The following is a 20,099-nucleotide window of genomic DNA, read 5'->3' as shown; positions in this document are numbered from 1 at the left end:
AACAACTTATGTGAGAGAGTAACAAGAATACTCTAGGAAAAAATACTGCCCCCTCCCCAGTTTCCACACAACTAACTGGAAATCTTCCATATTTTGGTACAAGAGATGATATCTACAGCATGATGACAGATATGAGCCACAGACATGAGCACACTCTAACAAGTTCTCCCTAAGTTGTCTAGAAGAAGCAAAACAAAACAAAACAAAACAAAAACAAAAACAAAAACAAAAAAAAAAAAAAAAAAAACCAAAACAAAACAAAACAAAAAAAACCCCAACCAAACAACCAAAAAAATAAATAAAAGGAACATCCTCTTGTAGCTGTGGTTTTACATTGAATTGCCAAACAAAAAACAAGCAGGCACCTCCCTGTCAGATTTGACAGAACACCTGAAGCCTTAGTCTTGTCACCATAACTGCCAATTACATAGTCCTCAGTGCTGCAAGCAAAATGCATTGACTCTTACGGACCCAGGCAGGCAAAATCACCCTGTTTGACTCCAGTCTCCAAGCTGGAGAAGCAGAGAACGCATCCATGGGATGGGAATACTTTGTGATTGCCTTATCCTGTGATTGGGAACGACTGTGACATAAGGGCAGGTCTCAAGGAGCAAGTTCATAACATGCAGGCCCACAAAAACTCTGTGACGGACGTTGCTTTCAAAATACACAAAGAAATCGTAGCAAAGCAGATGAACAATGGAAATTTTGTAACTAAATCAAACTACATAAAATAGAAACTTCATGGTATCTATGGCAGGAAGTCACCTACATCGGCCTAAAGGACTTATTTAAGAGCGGTCCTAGTAGCAGCTGAACTAGCTTGGAGCCTTACACCCAAACAACACAGTTCAGGCATTACTTACTTCCACTACACAATTTCAAAAACCTGTTCTTCTGTAGCACAAATTCGAAGAACTGAAGAGAAAAAAGAGTCCCAAACACCACAACCAAAATCACTTCAGCTTATTTGATGCCTTTAAATTTTACAGGAAAAACACCCAAGCTTATTTCCAAATCACTTTGCACTTAGTAAACTTTAAGTATAATAGTATCCTTTATCTTCACACAAGGCCAACTTTATGCCTTGTAACCTGATCAAAAATAAAACAGAATCAAACTGATGCTCTTGTTTTATAAAGACTGAAAGCTGAGCATGATCATTTCCCTTCTTTTATTAGCAAAAGAATGTAGGTGTGGGACATAGGATGAAAACATAAAAATGCTTAGATTTGAGGAGAAACATGAAATAAAACCAGGACAACAGGAGCAATCAAGAGAACAAAAATTAGAAAATTGCACTCCTGTGGCCTGACAGAGTCTTTTACAGATTATCTAACAGAGCTGATGAAGCCAACCTACCACAGATGATCTCAGCATCTTCAAAAGTCATTGACATCCTTCATTAGGACCAGGATTTTATCCCAGTCTCTGATAATTACCATGCTCTTTACAGACGGCCTGAACAGAGGTTGAAGTTGTTACCCTACCTCCTCAAAGGCTACTTCAGCTAGGAAAAAATCCACAGACAAATAAAACCCGAAAGCAAAACCTCCCACGGCCAGGCACAGCAGTCCCAACAGTTCACAAATGTGCTTTCCATTTCTTCTGAGTAGAGTGATGGCTTGTGAGTGATTGTGGCCACTTACCTGGACACACATGGATTTTCAGTGGGTTTGTGCTCCAACTTTACTCACAGACTTCTGGAAATCCCTGCTTTGACCCAGACTTGAAGCAGCACTAGCTGCAAAACCAGAGCATGTTATGTGCCCCACTAGCATGCACCTGCCTTCAGCTGCAAGCAGCTTCCCGAGGGAAGGACAAGTCTTGCAGTGGCAACTCTTCACAAACATCCAGCACATCTGGATTTTGCTTCAGATGTGTCACAGCCTGTTCCACCTGGAGCATTATGATCCCCACCTGCTGCATAAGGGCAATTGCTTTGTGAAACTCAAAAAAATCCAATAGATGTCAGGATAAAAAGCAACTTCCCAATCTTTTTCCCTTACTATTGAGAATAATGTCAATGTTCTTCTCACAAAACAAAAAACCCTGAAGCTCTCATGCTACAGCTTTGTTAAAGGACCATGTTTAAAACCTGAAGTCTCTGCTAAATTTGAAGATGCATGGCAAACACATCAGGTGTAAATGCAAACCACACTTTATGTCAGTATATACACTATGTCAACAGATACACACCAGCTGAGGAACTGATACAAGCATATGTTTAAATGTCTGAAGAGAGACCTAGACCAAAACAGAACTGTAGGAGAAGCTGTTCCCTCTCTGAAATGGCACTGTGTAGGAAGAAAATGCTTATTGCTATGTTAAAACATCTCCACATTCTTCCTTCTTGTTTTTCTTATACTTTCAAAACACAACTTCTATACAGAAGGGTGCAGGCAGAACTTAATACATTAAAACATAAACAGTTTTTACCTCAGTAGCAGCTGCAGATCAGTATGTGTATGGTGGCACTGAGCTTGTAAAACTTGTTCAGACGAGCTCCTGACTACGCGCACCAGCAGTTTGCCAGAGAAAGGCTATTGAAGCTTTTTATAGCCATTCAAGCAACAAAAGGACACCCCTCTATACACAATCATCACAGCCTGGCTTATCAAAGCACTTCACAAGTCTTACTGCTCAGCATCCTTATTTTTCAGCAATTATTGTTCTGACGAGTAACCCTTGGGCAGTGTCCAAGAGTAAGGGGAATTTCTGCTGCGGGATGCCTGGAGTGCTCCTCCTCTGCTAAGTGAAGCAATAAAATCAGTGCATGAATGTGCGCAGAAACGACACAACCCACCTGCCTTCCAGCTGTGCCTGAAGAGGTCACAGGGTGAAAAAGCAGCCTGTCTGGGAACTGCCTCTTGGGTGTCTCAAACTAAGTGATGCACCATGTACAACTAACAGCAGGCAGCCCCTGTCCTCAAGTACCTGTGCATCAGCCAGCTTTCCTTGAGCCAGCATCCAAGCATAGGAAAAGGAGCTGGTTCTGAAGGCACATTTAGCAGAACCAATGCTGAGCTTTAGCTTTGGTGCAGTGACCAATGAAATTCAAGGGCCTCTGTATACAGGGCTGCAAAATCTGCTAACCAGATTCTAACTCGGCACTAACCAGGAGATAAAAATCTTATCATGGTCCATGCCAACAACTAAACTGCTGTTTGGCCCCAGATTAATGAATATAATACTTGACAAGAGTAATTGGAGATTAATGGCCTGTAACTGCTTGGCTACCTTGCACTCTACAGGGTCAAGTACATTAATGTCAGTAGAGAAATAGTTTGTCTCAACCCAGTGCTAGCACTACAAAGACCCATGAACTTGGAGATACGAGGGCCAAGCTCTCAGAGTCACTTTCTGTCACTAAGGTCTACTGCTGGCCAATTCTCATGAGGAAGAGTCCTCGTGCAGGGGGAGTTTAATTCCCCCACAGCACATTATGGATGGATATCCTGGCATGTGCCACTCTGCAGGACTGTGACAGGAACTTCAGGGCAGCAAAGGCAGCAGACATGGGAGCAGGTCACTCTGCTCCCACCAGGGCTGGGATGGAGGCAGCCCAACACCCCGACAACCCCAGGCAGGCCCCTGACCCCATATCTGTTCTTTGCTTGGCACTTTTTCATTTCCCAGGAGAGAAATGCAGCCAAAATCTTCTGTTGTTCTTAGTCACTGCATTTAACTGCAAAAAATCAGTGCTCTAACATTTGCAGAAATATGCCCTTTGCTCTGCTTTTCAAATCCAGGGTATTTCCAGGGGGCTCAGGACCTGACTCCTGAGCAGAAGCCAGGCTCACTGGAGCACCTGTGCCCACCTCCAAATAACTGATGTACTCAAGCCATACAGCTGCAACACTGCAAATAAAAGTGGTACTTCTCAAACCTGGGCACACAAATGCCCATACAGAGACCCCAGCCCTGCCTTAATTACAGTTAGATTATTTAGCCCCTTTATCTAGGAGGAAAAAAACCACAGATAATCTGGAGATTAAACTAGAACCACTCTTCCTGAGAAATTGCTTTCTGGAATGCATAGCAAAGAAAAAAAAAAAGTGTGTAACTTATACAGCTCCCAAGGGAAAAATGAATATGCCAGTTGACCTTAAAAGAGTCCAATAGAAGTGCTGAGTAAAATTTTAAGCACAAGATGCTGAGCCTTCTTCAAACTCCTTCAGAGAAACCTTTGCCCTACCTCCTGGAGGTAGGAGAAATTATGTTTGTGAGACCATTGTTCATATGCATATTCTGGGTGCAGGCAAAAGTATAATAATACAGGAAAAAGTTGCATTACCCTATGCTAAATCTTTGAACAACAGAACAGTTTGAAATAATCTGTCAATCCTCCCTCTTACCCCATTTTCCTGAGTTTCTCAAATATAAGTATGCAAAGAAAGACCAGAAGGCAGGGAGAGGAAAGGATGACCCTGTGGTGTCTCACAAGGCCTGCACCTTAATACACACACCAGACAAGTTACACTGATACAATGGGAGAGGGAGCCACAAGAGCCAGAACATCCTTCACACTGAGCATATACACCACAGCTTGGGAAGTGTTTTTTGGCCACAGAGGTCATACAGCTTTCAGAGATGCTCCTGGCACTTGGAGAGGGGATGTTCAGCATCCCACCGACTCCTCTCAAGCTCCAGGGCCTCCACAGGGCCAGCAGCCACAACTCTGCTATAGTGACCAAAGCTCCCCAGCAATTCTGATTACCGCTCTCCTTGCAATCTCCATCAACACTCCTTAAAGAGGACCTGAAAGGAGCACCAGACATGCACTGTGGGTATCAGCTCCTAAAACATCGCCACAGAGTACACTGGAGAAAATATATAATAGAGCACATCAAAGGAAGAAACAGGAGGTAAAAAGTGGCAGCTTATAAATGCACTTTTTGACAAGTTTTACTTTGCAGTCTCCTCAGCTAACAGTGCTTGAAATAAAAGTGGTTTTTTTACAAAAAAGCCTTCTGCTCATCTCTAAGAGCAGTGGACCTTTGGCCATGAGTTAGCCATGAAGTAAAGAGGGGTTTCTGTACCTGATATCATTCTTTCTCCCCTCTGAATCCTCACCTGATTTCACATCCCACCCCACGGCAGCAAGCTCCTTGGGGCAAAACCCTTCTCTGTATGTGTGTCTGCAGGATGCACACTGCAGCCAACCCCGAGCCCCACAGCACTTCAATACTACCAATGCTATGGCAAGGTCCACCATGGCTCTTGGACTCTCAAGTGCAGAATCAACTCTGTCTAGCCAGAGAAGAGGAAAGAGAGACCAAAACAAAACCCTGAGCACATTAGTCTCTGTTAACTGTTCTTTCCAGAAATATAACAACGAAGTAATTTCACATATTTCCTGGCAGGGAGATTTTGTGGTGGCTCATAACTAAGATCAGCAAGAAATCCTTTGAAATACACATATATATACACATTAAAACTTGAGTATTTTACCTTCCCTCTCCAAATCAATTGGTGCTGTCAAGTACACCCTTCTCTTACAGCCACATGTTCTGTTTAAAGAATACCTAATCAGAAAAACATTCAGAGGTATTTAATCAGATTTTTCTTTTCTCTTTAATGACCTAATGTTTTGGTTTGCAACTGCTGCCAACTCACGCTGGGTAGAAATTTAGTACTGTCAGCATTTAATTATTATTTTAACACAGATTTCTCTACCTTCCTACAGTGAAGAAATAGCTAGAAAAAATGCCGCTATGAGCAGTTTTTTAAGCCATTAGACACCATCCTTGTTATTTAGCCACACTGGAAATTACCATTCAAGGACACCTAGATGCTCATTCTGCCATCCCCTGCTAGGGTAGATGCTCCCCAGCCTGTGGCAGCTCCACAGCCAATCAGAGGGACAGTGTCCAAGGGACAGCCTGGAGGGACTGTAAATACCCTACCCCAAAAGCTCACTAATCTGGGATACAGCTCACCAAAGATGTGCCAAAGAGCTGGAACACAGAGCACCTGATTGGTGTTGTATCTTGGGCCATAAATAACAAATCACACTGTTTCTTCTTGTCAGCTTAAAACCCATTTTCCTAATTTTTCTTCTCCCTGTCTGGAACAAATAAATTTAATTCCATGGCCTGCAACAGGCTACAGGGGAAATACATGTGCTGGTCTGCTGCAGACTGCAAGACAGGTTTGTTTCATTCGCACAGTGGGGGGGAAAAAGACCCCAAAAAAACTGGTTCTGTGAATTTCAAAAGAAATCGAGAGCTGAGTTCATGCTAAGCTCCCAGCACCATGTAAGTGTTGCACTGCATGGTGTTTTGCAGACAGGACAGGGGCATGGAGAGTTCTCTTCCCAGGCCCAGCCAGTCTGGTGAATACCTGCTCCCTGTTATCCTGAAAAGCAGGATTTAGGCTTCAGTCCTCACAAAACCCATTGAAGAAACAAATTCTGCAGCAAAGCAGGGCTTGTGATAGCAAATATTAAATGATGCAAAGAAGGAAGGGCTGTGAGGACACACATGGATAACTCCATCTTTCAGAGTGGATAGAATGGTCAGCCACATACTTATTAAAACAAGCATTGGTCTGTGATAGCAATCTAAGATAACACTAAAAGGTTTGTCACCCAAGGTAAAAAAAAAATAGAGGCAAAAACTGGATGTTATTGCTGGACCTGTGTCTATAGAAACCACATTTAACCTTAGCAGAGGATCCAACTACACAGGTGACTCTTTATTTGAGAAACACAAGCACTCTCTTTGGTGCATGCTGACCTTTGCATATAGCCACACTCCTATTTAAAAGAGAAACATGTATATGAAAAAAGACAAGAAGAGGGGCTAGCAACAGGGGGTAAAAATTTCATTCTCTGATGGCAAAGCAGGGCTCTCTCACACAGTTGGCAGGAATGAGGCATTGCTCTTCTCTACCTGAAAAGACAAAGTTGTGGATATGGGATTTTAAATCCAGATGGTCACCATCAATGGAACTTAACTGTGACGAATAAAGAGGCAACTATTTCATCTGCTTAACATTAACTCTTCCAGAGTGCATTTTATAGGTCACATGCAGAAAGCAAAGGGCATATACTTAAGAAGCCACATACAAACTGAGTTTTGCAGGGTAAAAGAAAGGGAAATAGCCTTGGTCACTGAGAGTATTTGAATGTCACTCTGTTAGGCTGTGCACTGCATTTGACAGAGCTAGCAAAGGAAATGAGAAATGATAACTGATAGTGCCCTGATTAGATCAGCCACCTTGGGAAAGGTGCTGAAGCAGAGATATTTCACTAAAATAAGGAGAATCCTGGGAATAGATTTCTGGCAAGTGATCGCAAAGGAGATATGGCCAGAATTAGAAATGGATTTTGCAGGCAGATAAAATGTAATAGATAGAAGGCAGCACAAAATGATATATCATGAGGACCTATAGAGCAACTATAAAGTTTGTTCGCAGATATTTAACATATAGAGATCCTAGAAAGACTTAATTTCAAAATACACTTGCTGTGTTATTAACTTTAATGTGCAGAAATAAAAGAATGTTGTATTAAAGCTCTCTAGCAAAAAAGGAAGCTGCCTTCTTCCCAGCTATCGACCTCTGACTTCAATGGAGTTGCATTATTTTATACCACAAGATAGAAGTGGAACAGGAATATCTTCTTGTGCTTCTGACTGACAAAGACACATGAAAATGTACATTTCATTAGCGTGAAGGAAATCGCTTTATTAATAATGGATAACTAAAGGCAGTGGTAATTAACATATTGTACTAAATGCCTTATATGCATTTCTATAGCTTAACCATGTTTCCTTCTTCTGAAGCTCATAGACAAAGCAGTTCTTTAGACTGGTACTTAGACATTTTAGGGGAGTTAGCTTGACTAGCTATTAAAAAAAAGTCTTCAGTGATCAAGCTGTCCACATCTGTCTGTCTGTTTCCTCCTTAAGTTTAGCCAACCAAATATAAAGACAACCATGTTCTTGCAGTTCTGTACAGCATGGTGGCCAAGACAGAAACCCCGTGACAGGGATTCAGGGAAGGGCTGCTGCCTGGGTTTAGCCATTACACATCAGAGTTCCCCAACACAAGACAAGTGTGTTGACAGCCCATCTTCACTTGTTCTTGTAGTGTCACAAGATTTTGAGATCAGTTCATGGGCTTAAGAGACAGCAAGTCAATAAAGACAAATACAATGCTCCCAGGGACCCGAGTTTGGCCCTCTGCTCTCCGCTTCATTGGCTGGTAAAATGCTGAATTTTGCACAAAAAAGTAATGGATTGTGTGTCGCACAGAACAAAATAAAGATATCACAGTCACAACAACAAAAATCTGTGTTGCAGCACACCTGTGTATTATTAGATCTTCTCATCCACTGGCTCCAAAGAGCCATATGTGCATCATTCACACTGCCAAAATGGGAACATTCACATAAATCACCTTTGGTATCAATGGAAGATGCACCTGACAGCAAAATGTCAGAGGAACAGCCAAATACTACCACTTTACCACTGGGATACAAGTTAGTGATAACCATTATCACCATCACTATATCAGAGATGGCAATGGAGCATCAAATTCTGTATCCATAAAACCACTGCCACTGCATCCCTAGGGAGCTCCTCCTGAATACACAAAGGTGGAGATGAAATATAAACTATTTACGTGAACAAATGCCGAGCTATTTGCTGAGGCAAAATCTTCACTGAAATCAGCTAAGACTATCACAATCAATAGATTTTGGCATGAAAAGGGACAAGCTTCAATTTTTTCCAGTGTTCATGCCCATACTGGCACCAGAACAGATGATTTTCCAAAGTGCCATGACACTTACTTCAAAACTTGTAGAAAACAAGGCACTTCCCTGCCTACAGATGTCCCACCTAGGCTGAACATCTTGCCTCTTGCATTCGGAAACAATCAATCCATGTCGGATTCTGCACCTGGGATGGGACAACCCTGGATGTGTGGACAGCCTGGGGAATGAGAGGCTGGAGAGCAGCGCTGTGAAAAGGGACATGGGTCCCTGGTCAATGACAAGTTGAGCCTGAGCCTGCAGTGCTCTGAGGGCCAGGAGGGCCAGCCCTGTCCTGGGGGGCACCAGACACAGCATGGCCAGCCAGGCAAGGGATGGGACTGTCCTGCTCTGCTCTGCACTGGGGCAGCCTCACCTTGAGTCCTGTGCGCAGTTTTGGGCACCACAATATAAAAAAGCCATCAAGCTGTTAGAGAGCTCAAAGGAGGACCACAAAAATAGTGAAGGGCCTTGAGGGGAAGCCATGCAAGCTCATGAGGTCATTTCAGCTACTTCAGCCTGGAGGAGACTGAGGGGAGACCTCACTGCAGACACAGCTTCCTGCGAGGGGAAGAGGAGGGGCTGATCTCTGCTCTGTGGTGAGCAGTGACAGGACTGAGGGAATGGCCTGAAGTTGTGTCAGGGGAGGTTTAGGGTGGATATTAAAAAAAGGTTCTTCACTCAGAGGTGGTTGAGAACTGGAACAGGCTCCCCAGGGAAGCGGTCACAACCCCAAGTCTGACATAGTTCAAGAAGCATTTGGACAACACACTCAAGTACATGGTGTGACTCTTGGGGCAATTCTGTGCAGTGTCAGGAGCTGGACTCCAATGATCCTTGTGGGTCACTTCTGACTCAGAATGTCCTATGATTCCCAGCACTAGCACTCAATAGACCCCATCAAAGCAGAGCTCTATTTCTGAAATAAACCCATCTCTTTCCAATAGCCCAGGAGATGAATTCTGCTGCCTTCATCATTGTAGTTTTGAATGAGTGAAAGGTAGGAGGGAAGTTTCTGTCAACATTAATCAATATTTAGGTGGTTTCCTGCCCACCATTCATGTGCTAAAAGTGTTTTTGACAGTAAGGAATCCACTGAATTAAGCAGGCCAGTAACAGCTGCTTGAGAAATGCCAATAATACTGTGCATACCTTCCAAATTTCCCCAATGTCCCAATGTTATTAGCAGATGACAGGAGCTTAAATAAAGCACGTGAAACATAAAAGCAGGACAAATAATTATATTGGTATAGAGACTTCTATACAGGAGCAATTTTTGCTCCAAATACCTTATATCAACTGTAAGTTTTTGGGGTCAGAAAGAAAATTGTTTTTCCATGCTGTCTTTGAGAGAGCAGGGTGCTGGGAATCCCTGCTGCTCTGTGGTCCCAGCTTGCATCTCCACAGAACTAGCAGTACCTAACAGTTGCAAGCAAGACTGAACACAAACTCAGAATAAAAATTACTACCAAAAAATTCTGCTCCAGATTTCAAAGCATTTCCTGAACTGCACACATCACACCACGATCCAGCATCCTCATTTGAGCAGAGAGCAAAAAAAGCAAGACAGGAGGAAGCCTGGATCAAATAAACCAAGCACAGACCACACGGGGAGTGGGCAGAGTCCACTGGCTTGGGACACAACCCTCAAAGGGAGAAAGGGCAAGTGGGCAAGACTAATACTATTCCCAACATCAGCATAGCAAAGGCCATTTCATGCAGCTCTTTGAGGAAAGATAGCACTGCTTTTCTGGTAAAAAAAAAGGCTTTGCCACTAGCATTGTAAAATTATACCCTTAAAAAGGGGCTCAGGGGCTACATCCTTGTGCCTGGCCTTCTCATCTGCTCCATTCCCTCAATGGAACAAACCACCAGACAACCTGATCCTACAGCCACAGTCTCTAATCAGCCTGGGTGACAGCTGAGGGTGCATGGCCTCCTTGTCAGCCCTCTGGAAACAGGAGCAAGGCTGCTGCAGGAACACACACCAGTCCTCCATCTCCTGCAAATTGTGCTGGAGCAGGGGCAGGCCCTTGGATTCCCAGCCTCAGACAGGCACTGCAACAGGGGAACTGCTGCTTTCTGGGGAGAACCCATGAGTGACCCACGGTGAAAGGCTTCACATCTCTTATTGTGCCTCCCATCCCACCACATCTTTCCTTTCCCCAGGAGTCATCTCTCAATCATGTTGGCTTCAAGATGCTCAGCCTTTTTTCTCAAACTGCTGCAATGGCAGCTTTCCATACAACTAGGAAACAAAGAAATCATTCCACTTGGAAAGCCAAAATGCTTTCTGTTTCTAAAGACACTGACTTTTCCACCCAGGCTGGCTGCTTCTGAGGTGCTGGGAGATCACCAGAGTCACCACAGAGAATGGTGATTTCCTCACCTGTCAGAAATAGTACCCTGGCTTAGCAAACAGAAAGGATTTTTAAAACACACTTAACTTTTCACAATTTGTGCTGGACTGTTCAGGGCCTTTTCTTCTTGTTTTGGTACAATTAAGTCGGTCCCATTTCCAGTCAGGCTGGTTCCAGTCATTGCACTGCACCCCAGTGAATGGCTTACAGTTGCTCCAGTAATGAGATGGGCTCATGAACAAGGGTGACCATCTTAATACATATGCCTAATTTCTACATTTTTCCTTTTTTTTCCCTGTATTTTAATCTCATTTTTCCCACATTTTACCTCATTTCTTCTAGTCTGTGTTTTCTTCCTCCTTGCACAAAGCTACCACTTCCCGACTGAGATCTCCTGTTCAGCCACAACATAAACTGAAGCTGCAATGTTCTCCCAGACCTCCTTCATCACAACCCAGCCCTGCTCTTGCAAGACACAGCAGATCAGCAGAAACCCATCTGCTGCCTCCCTTGCTTCCCTGTCCCCACAGGTGGTTCAGCACTGCCCCACTCCCTGACCTGGGGTCCAATATCTGGGGTGCAGCAACTGCAGCTCCAATGCCGGTGTATTTAACCAGAACACTGTGACTTCCCAGCACCTCTTTGAATTTCCTGAGCAACATGAGTGCAGCCTGCCCTGGGATCCCAGCTGCAGCAGGCACAGTGCCCAGGCTGGGGGTCCCCAGGGTGAGCTGGGGCTGACAGGGCCACATCACCCCAGAGGAGCCTGGCGCAGAGCTCGGCACGGCGCAGCTGCGGCAGCACCACGGCGCAGCGCCCATTAGTGACGCTGCTGTGACCACCCCCAGGACATTAAGGTCTGCTGCACCATTACATGAGACTACTTTGCAGTGACAGAAGTGAGGAGGGGAAAAATTAGACATACCAGTGAAGATGTAGCTTATTTATGGTTCGGCTTTTCAAAGTTGACTGACTAGTACAGATTATGTTCATGGCTCATGTCTTTAAAAAAGTCAGTGTCACTCCCTTTTTATTCTTAATCCTAAGTAATATTTTATGGTTCTGCTATTCCTCCTTTCAGACTGAAAGACATTTGTCTAATCTTGGCTTTAGAAGATATTGTCTTCTGGCCCTCTTCATCCTTGTCTAGTGATTGTTCTGTACCTCCATGTCCTCTCCCCCAGCTCCTGCTGCAGCCTTAGACTCGGTTTGTTCTGTATACCCTCCACACCCTAGGCATGATCTTATTCACTCTGACACTAATTCCTATTGTGCCAATGTAAAATGTACTTTCTGTCACTGACTCTCCTCTCCAGCCAAGCCCATCTCTCAGCCTGCCTTGCTGACATCTCTTGCTAGGCATCCCATCATCAAATCAAGCCTAATACAGCTGTAATGGACCTTGTGATCTTCCTTTGTTTGCCCAGCCTCTCCATCCCTTCTGAACAAACTCCCACCCTCCCTGTTGCCCAGGCCTATAACCTCTTCCAGTTCCACCACTCCTCACAGCCTCACTGTTCTTGTAACACCACCTGGCACACGATCAGGTGGTGTAAGTCAGTGTAATTCCACTAACTCAAATGGCATTATACCAATTTACAAGACATGAGTTTCTGTCCTGGTGCCTCTAAAAGCAAATATATTCTATTTGACAAGTAAAAACCTTCAGCCAGTTCCCTCAACATCTCCAGTATTTATTACTGTGATCTCTTGCCCTCTGGACTCCAAACAGCCACATTCTTTTCAAAACACGACTCCTCCTGAAATTCTTACATGTCCCTTAGCTCTCCACTGCTCCCAACTCAGAACATTCCCTTCCACTCTCCAGCCTTGTGCATTTATCCACTGCCCACACCTAAGCCAGTGCTTGGCTTCTTAAGCCTTCTGAATATACCTGAAATAATCTGGTGTGCTAACAATATTTAATTAACAGTAACAAATCATTCACTAATTCACAGATTTATTTTATTATAAAATAGAGGGGGAAAAGAATTTTAAAAAATAATTTTAAAAAAGGAAGGAAAGCCACCACGAAAGCTGAACACCAATTTTAAATTCAGACACAATTAAAAAGCACATGCTTAAAACAAGGTGGGCACATCTGCAAATGCACGCACTGAATCACTAAGATTACATGAAGTGTTACATGCTATTTGTGCCCCTAACACCTAAGTACTGTGCTATCCCAGGTGAGCTGAAAGTTTCATAATCCTTTCAACACCAGTATAAATCTCTGCTAAAGCCAAAGATGCCAGAGTATAAAATGATGCAATGGATACCACAATAACACCCTGTGTTTTCACACTCTCTAGACCGCATGGTGAAGTTTTGTAATGGCTGGAGACTTGGCACTTAGTGGATCTGACCTAACCACTGCAGCTATCTTTGTAAAAATGTTTCCAGTTTATTGAAGAAAAAAAGAAAGAAAAAAAGAGGGAAAAAAACCCACCAAAAACACCTTACATATTTTGTTCAGATTAGTATCTATTTAAAAAAAAGAAAAGCACTCTCCAAAAAGTAGAATAGCATCTGCATTTAGGGTTTTCCACAGCTGGAGGGCTGCAAGAACGTCAAGGCAAGATCAGGTCTTTAATGAGAGTACTAAGGACTTCACCATATGCACCATGCCAAAATGATAAAATGTTAATGAAGTGAAAGTATATTAGTGAATTATTAAAATTTCATTCCTCTCTGCAAAGCACAGAGTAAGAAAAACACAGTGAAGATAATGATAAAAATAGGATCAAAACATTTGGATCCCTTCACCACCTCCAACATAAAAGCTTTACAAAATCTGGTGCTAAAATTAACATATTAATTGAGTAGCTTCAACAAATGATCTACTGTAAAACCCAGTTCAAAACAAGCTGGAGTTGGGGGTAAAATGAGACATAATTCAGTTAAATCTAGATGGGTCAGACCTACAGCTTCTCCCATCTCTAATAACCTCTCATAACCTCTCTAATGCCTCTGCTCCTCTCCACAGCAAGCCCAACCAGCAATTAAATTGTCCACAAGAAGCTCTCACTGAGGGAAGTAACAGTGAGCAGGGCTCTCCACGGATGGGTTGGGCTGGGGAGTTCATGTCTGTGTGCTATGCCAGAAGTTTTGTCCAGGGAAAGGTTTAGCCTTGCTATGAAGCCCGAGAAAGAAACCAGAAAGCAGCTCTGTAGCAGGGTCCTGCAGAGGTGAGTCTTGGAGAGCCTGGGACCCGAGGCAGGGCCACAGGAGATGTGAGGCCACTGCTGTCAGTGGGGCAGGCAAAGGTCTGGCAGAGAACTACACTGAAAAGAACAAAGGCTTTGCCACATGGTATGTAAGAAGCAATTTCCAACGAAGCTGCCATTCTGCAAAATGCTTTCCAGGGTCTAGCTTGGATTGCCTTGTACATAAGTCCTGTCTGTTAGGAAGCCTGGAGCGCTCTCCTTGCAACAAAAGTAAATATGCCCAGACATGGTGAGCGGGCTCTACCAGCAAGCCAGTGGCAGGTAAGCTGTTTGCCATTAGGATCCCACTAGGGAATCTCACACTTTGCCTGAGCAAACAGTTCAGTGCAGGGTCCCACTACAACCCAGAATATGGGAGGTGGGCAAAGGAAGAAACTGGTGTAGGCCAAATGCATCCCGCTCCTGAAATGACACCTGTCTTTATTTGGCTTCAATCTATTTTCAGTAAAATGTAAAACATTCAATGTTGTAAATTTCATTGTATCAGCTAACACTGATATAAATTTCTGATAGTTTTGTGAAAAAAATCCCAGTGTCAAACATCTAGGCAGACCTTTCCATTCAGTGGCACCTACCCAGCCTGATCAGAGGCCAGCCTTGCCATCTGCCTGTCCTGCAGTCAGTGCGGACACAGAGAAAATCATCTCCAGCAGAGACTCTTAGACTACACACAAGAGAAATAAAAGAGCAACAAAATACTGTCTAACATAATAAGTAGAAGCTTTGCTTCTAGTAGACTTAGCCTGCCCAATTTTCACAGGCATTATAGAATAGATGCACTTCATGAATAGTTTTCTAAGAGCATAACGTGTCTCTTATATACCTCCCTAAGAGTGGTGGGAAGAAACTGATCTCCAGCAAGCAGGTGGCCACCAGTGCCTGGGCTAATGTGAGGGTGGTCCTACACAACCCACCTAAAAGTTGTGTGTCCAGCCCTGGTGAGTTTCAGCCATTCCCCAGGCCCCCTTCACCGGCCACCTCCAGAGCAGGGCTATCCCACTGCTCTGCATCCCTCCTCCAGGGGAACAAACGGGGCACGGAGCCTCACTCCTTTGTGGGCTACACTGACACCCAAGGTACAAACTTTTGGCTTGACAACCAGCTTCAGTCCAGAGCAGTTCTAAGTCCCAAGGATGCTAAAAGTGCCTAAAGTCTTACAGTGAGTTTAGGGAGGGCCTGAGTTGCTGTCATGCTCAGCTGCTCAACTTGAGGCATTTTAAATGCAATAGAATTTCCAAAACTCTAGGAGAGAATCACTTCCCAAAAACTGCCCTGCCTTGCAGAGCTTCAGGCTGGTTTCCCAGCATCAGCTGACCACTTCTGACAATACACAGCTGTAATTTTACACTTAACTGAAACACTGCTCTGTTGGAATCTTTTTTTTTTTCCTTTTTTCATTATTTTGTTATGATTTTACTTAGGCTTGGTAATGAGAGAAGATAACAAGGCAAATGCAGTTTCATTACAAATATGTCAAAATTGTGGCCAAAGTCACACTGCATTGTGATCTGAAGTCATGAACTGGCAAATTCCAGCATCAACCACCACAGTCCCATTTCAGTCCAGTTTAGGCTTCCAGACAGCCCTGGTAGCTTCTCCTGCCAGGAACAGCTCCTAACACCAAAACATCTCCTACAACCAAAACCCACCACTTAAACCTATTCAGCGTGCCAGGCAGCTTCTCACAACTTTATACAACTTTTCCATGTTTCCCCCTCAAAACCCTCTGCAGAGCTTAACACCATAAAAACCTTGTTGTGAGCTGACATCAGAGAAATGCTTATTTCCCTGAGCCTCCCTGCTTATGAGAACACACAGACCTAAACCACAGCCCTCACCTCTGCTCTGGACCTTCATCCAAATCCATGTCTAATCTTACAAGTCTCCGACCTGGCATCCCAGCCATGCTGGGCAGAGACCAGAAAACAACTGGCATTTTCTGGAACCATTGCTTATGTTCTCACTGCCAGCCCTGATCCCAAACCACACACACAGAGCACTGGTGCATTAGCATGAGTACGCCTGGGAAACGAAAAACATATTTTCAAAGTTTTAATCCATTAGCAATCGCTAATTAAGGGGCAATTAATTTGACTCCCAGCTCTGCTCTTAATTTGCTTTGCAACTTTGTGCAGTCCACGTGAAATGCTAAGTTTCGGCTTCCTATGCTCCCACAACTTCTGTGGATATTAGAACATTAATTTCTGTAAAGTGATTTATGATCCATGATGAAAGGCAGTTCAGAGCTGTAAGAACTGCTCCTATTAGTAAAATAACTGGTGCATTTTTTGATCTTTCATTCTAATGGGGAAAGAAAAAGAAAAGCCTAGCTGAGTATCAGCAAAAAGGCTCAAAAGGTAAAAATTGCAAATTGGACACATCTGAAAACACAGCCCAGAGAGGCTGGTGGGGTGGTTTTTATAACAACAACAAAAAAAAAAAAGACAGGACAACACAAGCATTTAACTTCTTGCATTTCCCTTGGGAGTGCCTGACATCATAAAACTTTCACAAACTAAAATCATTAGAGATAAAAAAAGGAGCACAGACAGGGAGGCTGATGAAGGGTCAGCCTAGAAGACACCCAATCCAGCTCATTTCCTTCAATGTGTAAAAACAAGTAACGTTTCCTGCCCATGAACCTTCCTGCCGATAAGGGTGCTCCCAACAACAGGAAATTCGCCTCTAGAAGCAAAAGCACACTTTCACTACCAAGCCAAACTTTCTGCATCTGAACTCACAGCAATTAAAAACAGCACTTGTCTAATCAGAAGTGAGCTGAATTAAACAACTGCCTGACTCCCTAATCTCTTCCCAACACAGAGAGGGGATCCCACCTCCAGCACCCTGGTGCCAGCCCAGCTGCCAACAGGGATTGGGACTCCTCAATCAGAAGCAGGCACTGCTCCCTCTGGCTCCAGCATCCCTTCAGCCTGCTCTGCCTGCAACCAAGTTTTAAAGTCGGGCCTTGGGTTTTTTGGACAGCAAGATCCACGGGTGTGGGTAAAGAGGTTACTGATCATCTTCACCTCAGTCCCCTGCAAAATTTACCTCCTGATCTGCAAGACCTGATCACCGGTCTCTAGCCCTCTTAAGAAATAATAATGCAAAAAGTCTAATATGCAAGCAAGCCAGCCATTTAAGGTTTCAAAGTGATGATTTATACAGTGGGTGAAGCACTAAAGTGCTATTTCTCAGCTTGGTCACTACAAAATGAAGATTAAAGAGAGGAACAAAAGGAAATGTTTTGGAGAAAATGGAGTGAATACTCAAAGGCATCTCTCTCTATCACAAACATCTGAAATCAACAAGCACTGCCCAAGAAAATAAGCAAAAACATTAACACCTTTCTTGTGAGTTTGCTGTGAAATAGCTCTCTCCTGCTTCAAAAGCAAAATAGCTCTCTCCTTTCACACACAATAAACTTTCAATAGTCCAGCGAAGTAAAACTTCAATTTACGACAAAAATAGTCTGATTTTCTCATGCTGCATTCAGCAGCAATGAAATATATTTTATTCTCATATCTCTGCTTTTCTCCTCATACCATGCTATAACAGAACTGTGTTTTCTTTTTCTCTAAAAAACATTGCAAAGGGCTTCCCAGAGTCATCCAACACCTTTTTTTTTAAATAGGTGAGGCAGATGTGTGAAATGGCCTTAATATGCAAGTCCAAATCATTACACTTTAATATAACTTCACAATAGAAAGGAACAGAGAGAGATCAGTCCCAACTTTATTTCCCATGTCCATAGATGCCCATGGAAAGAAACATGGCCTGATCATTCAGTTATAAAAGTCATCCCTTGTTACTTTTGCCTTTTAAGCCCCATGATCCTCCTGTTTTGTGCCTTTTCTCAGGTTCCCCAGCAGCAGGCCAGGCTGGGGCAGGACACCAGTGGCCATGGGGCAGGTGGTGCATCCCCTCAACTCCCCCCAGGACGGAAAGTGTGGGAAAAGGTCCAGGGAGGAGAGCGGGAGGCGGCGGTGCAGGGTTTTATTGTAAAATGACCTTGATTTGACAGGCATGTTCTCAGGTTTCAACAGATGCTGTGGGAAAGGCAACAGCAGCCAAGGCGGTCTGCAGGCATTTCTGATGATATGCAGACTTTTTTCTTCTGTCTTTTTTTTTTTTTTTTTTTTTTTTTTTTTAATACAGTGGAGGGGGGGGGAAGTCTTCTCAGTTTCCATGACAACAGTGTCTCCACTTGTCTGTTATTAGATACCATCCGCTTCCTGTGTCTAAATTTTTAAACCAATCAGAAAAGTGTTTATAGATTTTGTAGCTCCTGGGACAGTCCCTCTCCTCCAAGAGAGCTACTTTAATGACACGTAACGCTCCGGCAGCCGGGGCTGCCAGGCCTCGTATTTTCGGCTGCGAAGTGATCACGGTTCGTGCTGTTTGCCGGCTGGTTCTCGGGCTGTGCCAGAGACAACCGGGGGTTCCTGCCCGATTTACCTAACGGACGTTACCCTGCCGGATTGTGTTAGAAACCACACAAACTCATTTCCATTGTTTGCTGGTTTTAGTTTCTGATTCCCCCCGTGAAGCAGCGGATCTGTCCCCGGTGACAGGCGGCGGCCCGGCCAGGCCGGTTATCGCTCCCTGGCAGACCCGGGCACACGGCACAGCATCGCCCGCTGCAATTAAAGTTTCGGCAAACTGGGCTCCAGGAGCGGCCGCGCCGAACCCCGCCAGCAGATTTACACTGGCATATTTCTGATGATGTAAATAATACCGGGCTGCATCACAGTCGGCAAGTCAATAAGGAAATCCTTTTCCAGAGCGCAGGGACACCCGCATACATTGTGAGGGAATTAACACACGGCAAGTCCAGTTAAGTGAAGAGCCGGCACCGAAGACCGACAAGCGGCGGGGAGCTGCTGTGAGAAGGGGAAGATCCCTTTGCCGGCGGCTCTGACAGCACCGGAGGAGGAGGATGCCCTTCAGGCGGGTGTGCAGGCACAGACGGAGCCCGGGAAGCACCGAGCGGCTCCTTCCCGGGCGGGGATCCAGCGCCGCCGGCACCGGGAACAAAGGGGAGCGAGGGGGGGCTGCCCCAGCAGTGCCCGCCGAGCGGGGCCGGGGCACAGCCCGCCCGGGGTGCCGCGGTGCCCGCCCCGCACGGGGCTCCGGCTCGCCCCAGGGGCCCTGCCCTTCCCTTCCCTTCCCCGTCCCCGGCCAGGCTGCCCGGCGGCGGGACGGCGGCAGCGGCGCGGGGCACCCCACGAACGCCCCGGCCCGCCCGCGGCAGCCGCCGGCCCAGAGGCCCCAAAAGTTTGGCCGCGGCTCCCTGGCCCGGCAGGGACGGGGCGCGGCGATCCCGGGCGGGCCCCGCGCACGCCCCCGCTGACACCGCGAGCCGCCCCCGCCGTTACCTGTGTCCGTGTCCGGTCCCGGGCTCCCGCCCCGCGGGGTGAGGGCGCTCCCCGCGGCCGCCCCGCTCGGCGCCCCGCGGCGGGAGCAGCCCGAGGCAGCCGCAGCCCGCGCCGCCGCTGCCGCCCCCTCCCCGCCCCCGGCGGCGGCGCCGCGCCCCGCCGGGCCCTAGCGCCGCCCGCCCAGCCCAGCCCAGCCCGCCCCGCCCCGCCGAGCCCAGCCGAGCCGCCTCACGGGGCTGGCGCTGCTGCCCGCGCCGGGCTTCCCCCAGGAAACTTCGGGAGCGGGAGGCGGCGGGGGCGGGCTGAGAGGTGCCGCTCCCTCGGGGGTGTTTTCCTGCCGTGTGCGGGGAGGCAGCAGGCTCCAGCGGAGGAT

General features: G+C 45.6%; 1 protein-coding gene across 4 annotated transcripts in view; it reads right to left on the bottom strand.

Annotated features, from left to right (window-relative positions):
• Nucleotides 1-19,797, bottom strand: part of FOXN3 (forkhead box N3) — a 199,328-nt gene extending 179,531 nt beyond the window's left edge. For 3 of the 4 annotated variants that reach the window (XM_083864082.1, XM_083864086.1, XM_083864087.1), the window contains exon 1: nucleotides 19,727-19,797. The gene's annotated coding sequence lies outside the window, so the exon portion shown is untranslated. The remainder of the gene's footprint in view (nucleotides 1-19,726) is intronic. The other variant, XM_083864085.1, reaches the window with a different exon arrangement.
• Nucleotides 19,798-20,099: the final 302 nt, after the last annotated feature.

This window comes from Zosterops lateralis (assembly GCF_965231275.1).
Source record: "Zosterops lateralis genome assembly, chromosome: 6".
Taxonomy (NCBI): Eukaryota; Metazoa; Chordata; class Aves; order Passeriformes; family Zosteropidae; genus Zosterops; species Zosterops lateralis.
Note: the sequence above shows the minus strand (reverse complement) of the source record. Positions and strands in the feature narration are given on the sequence as shown.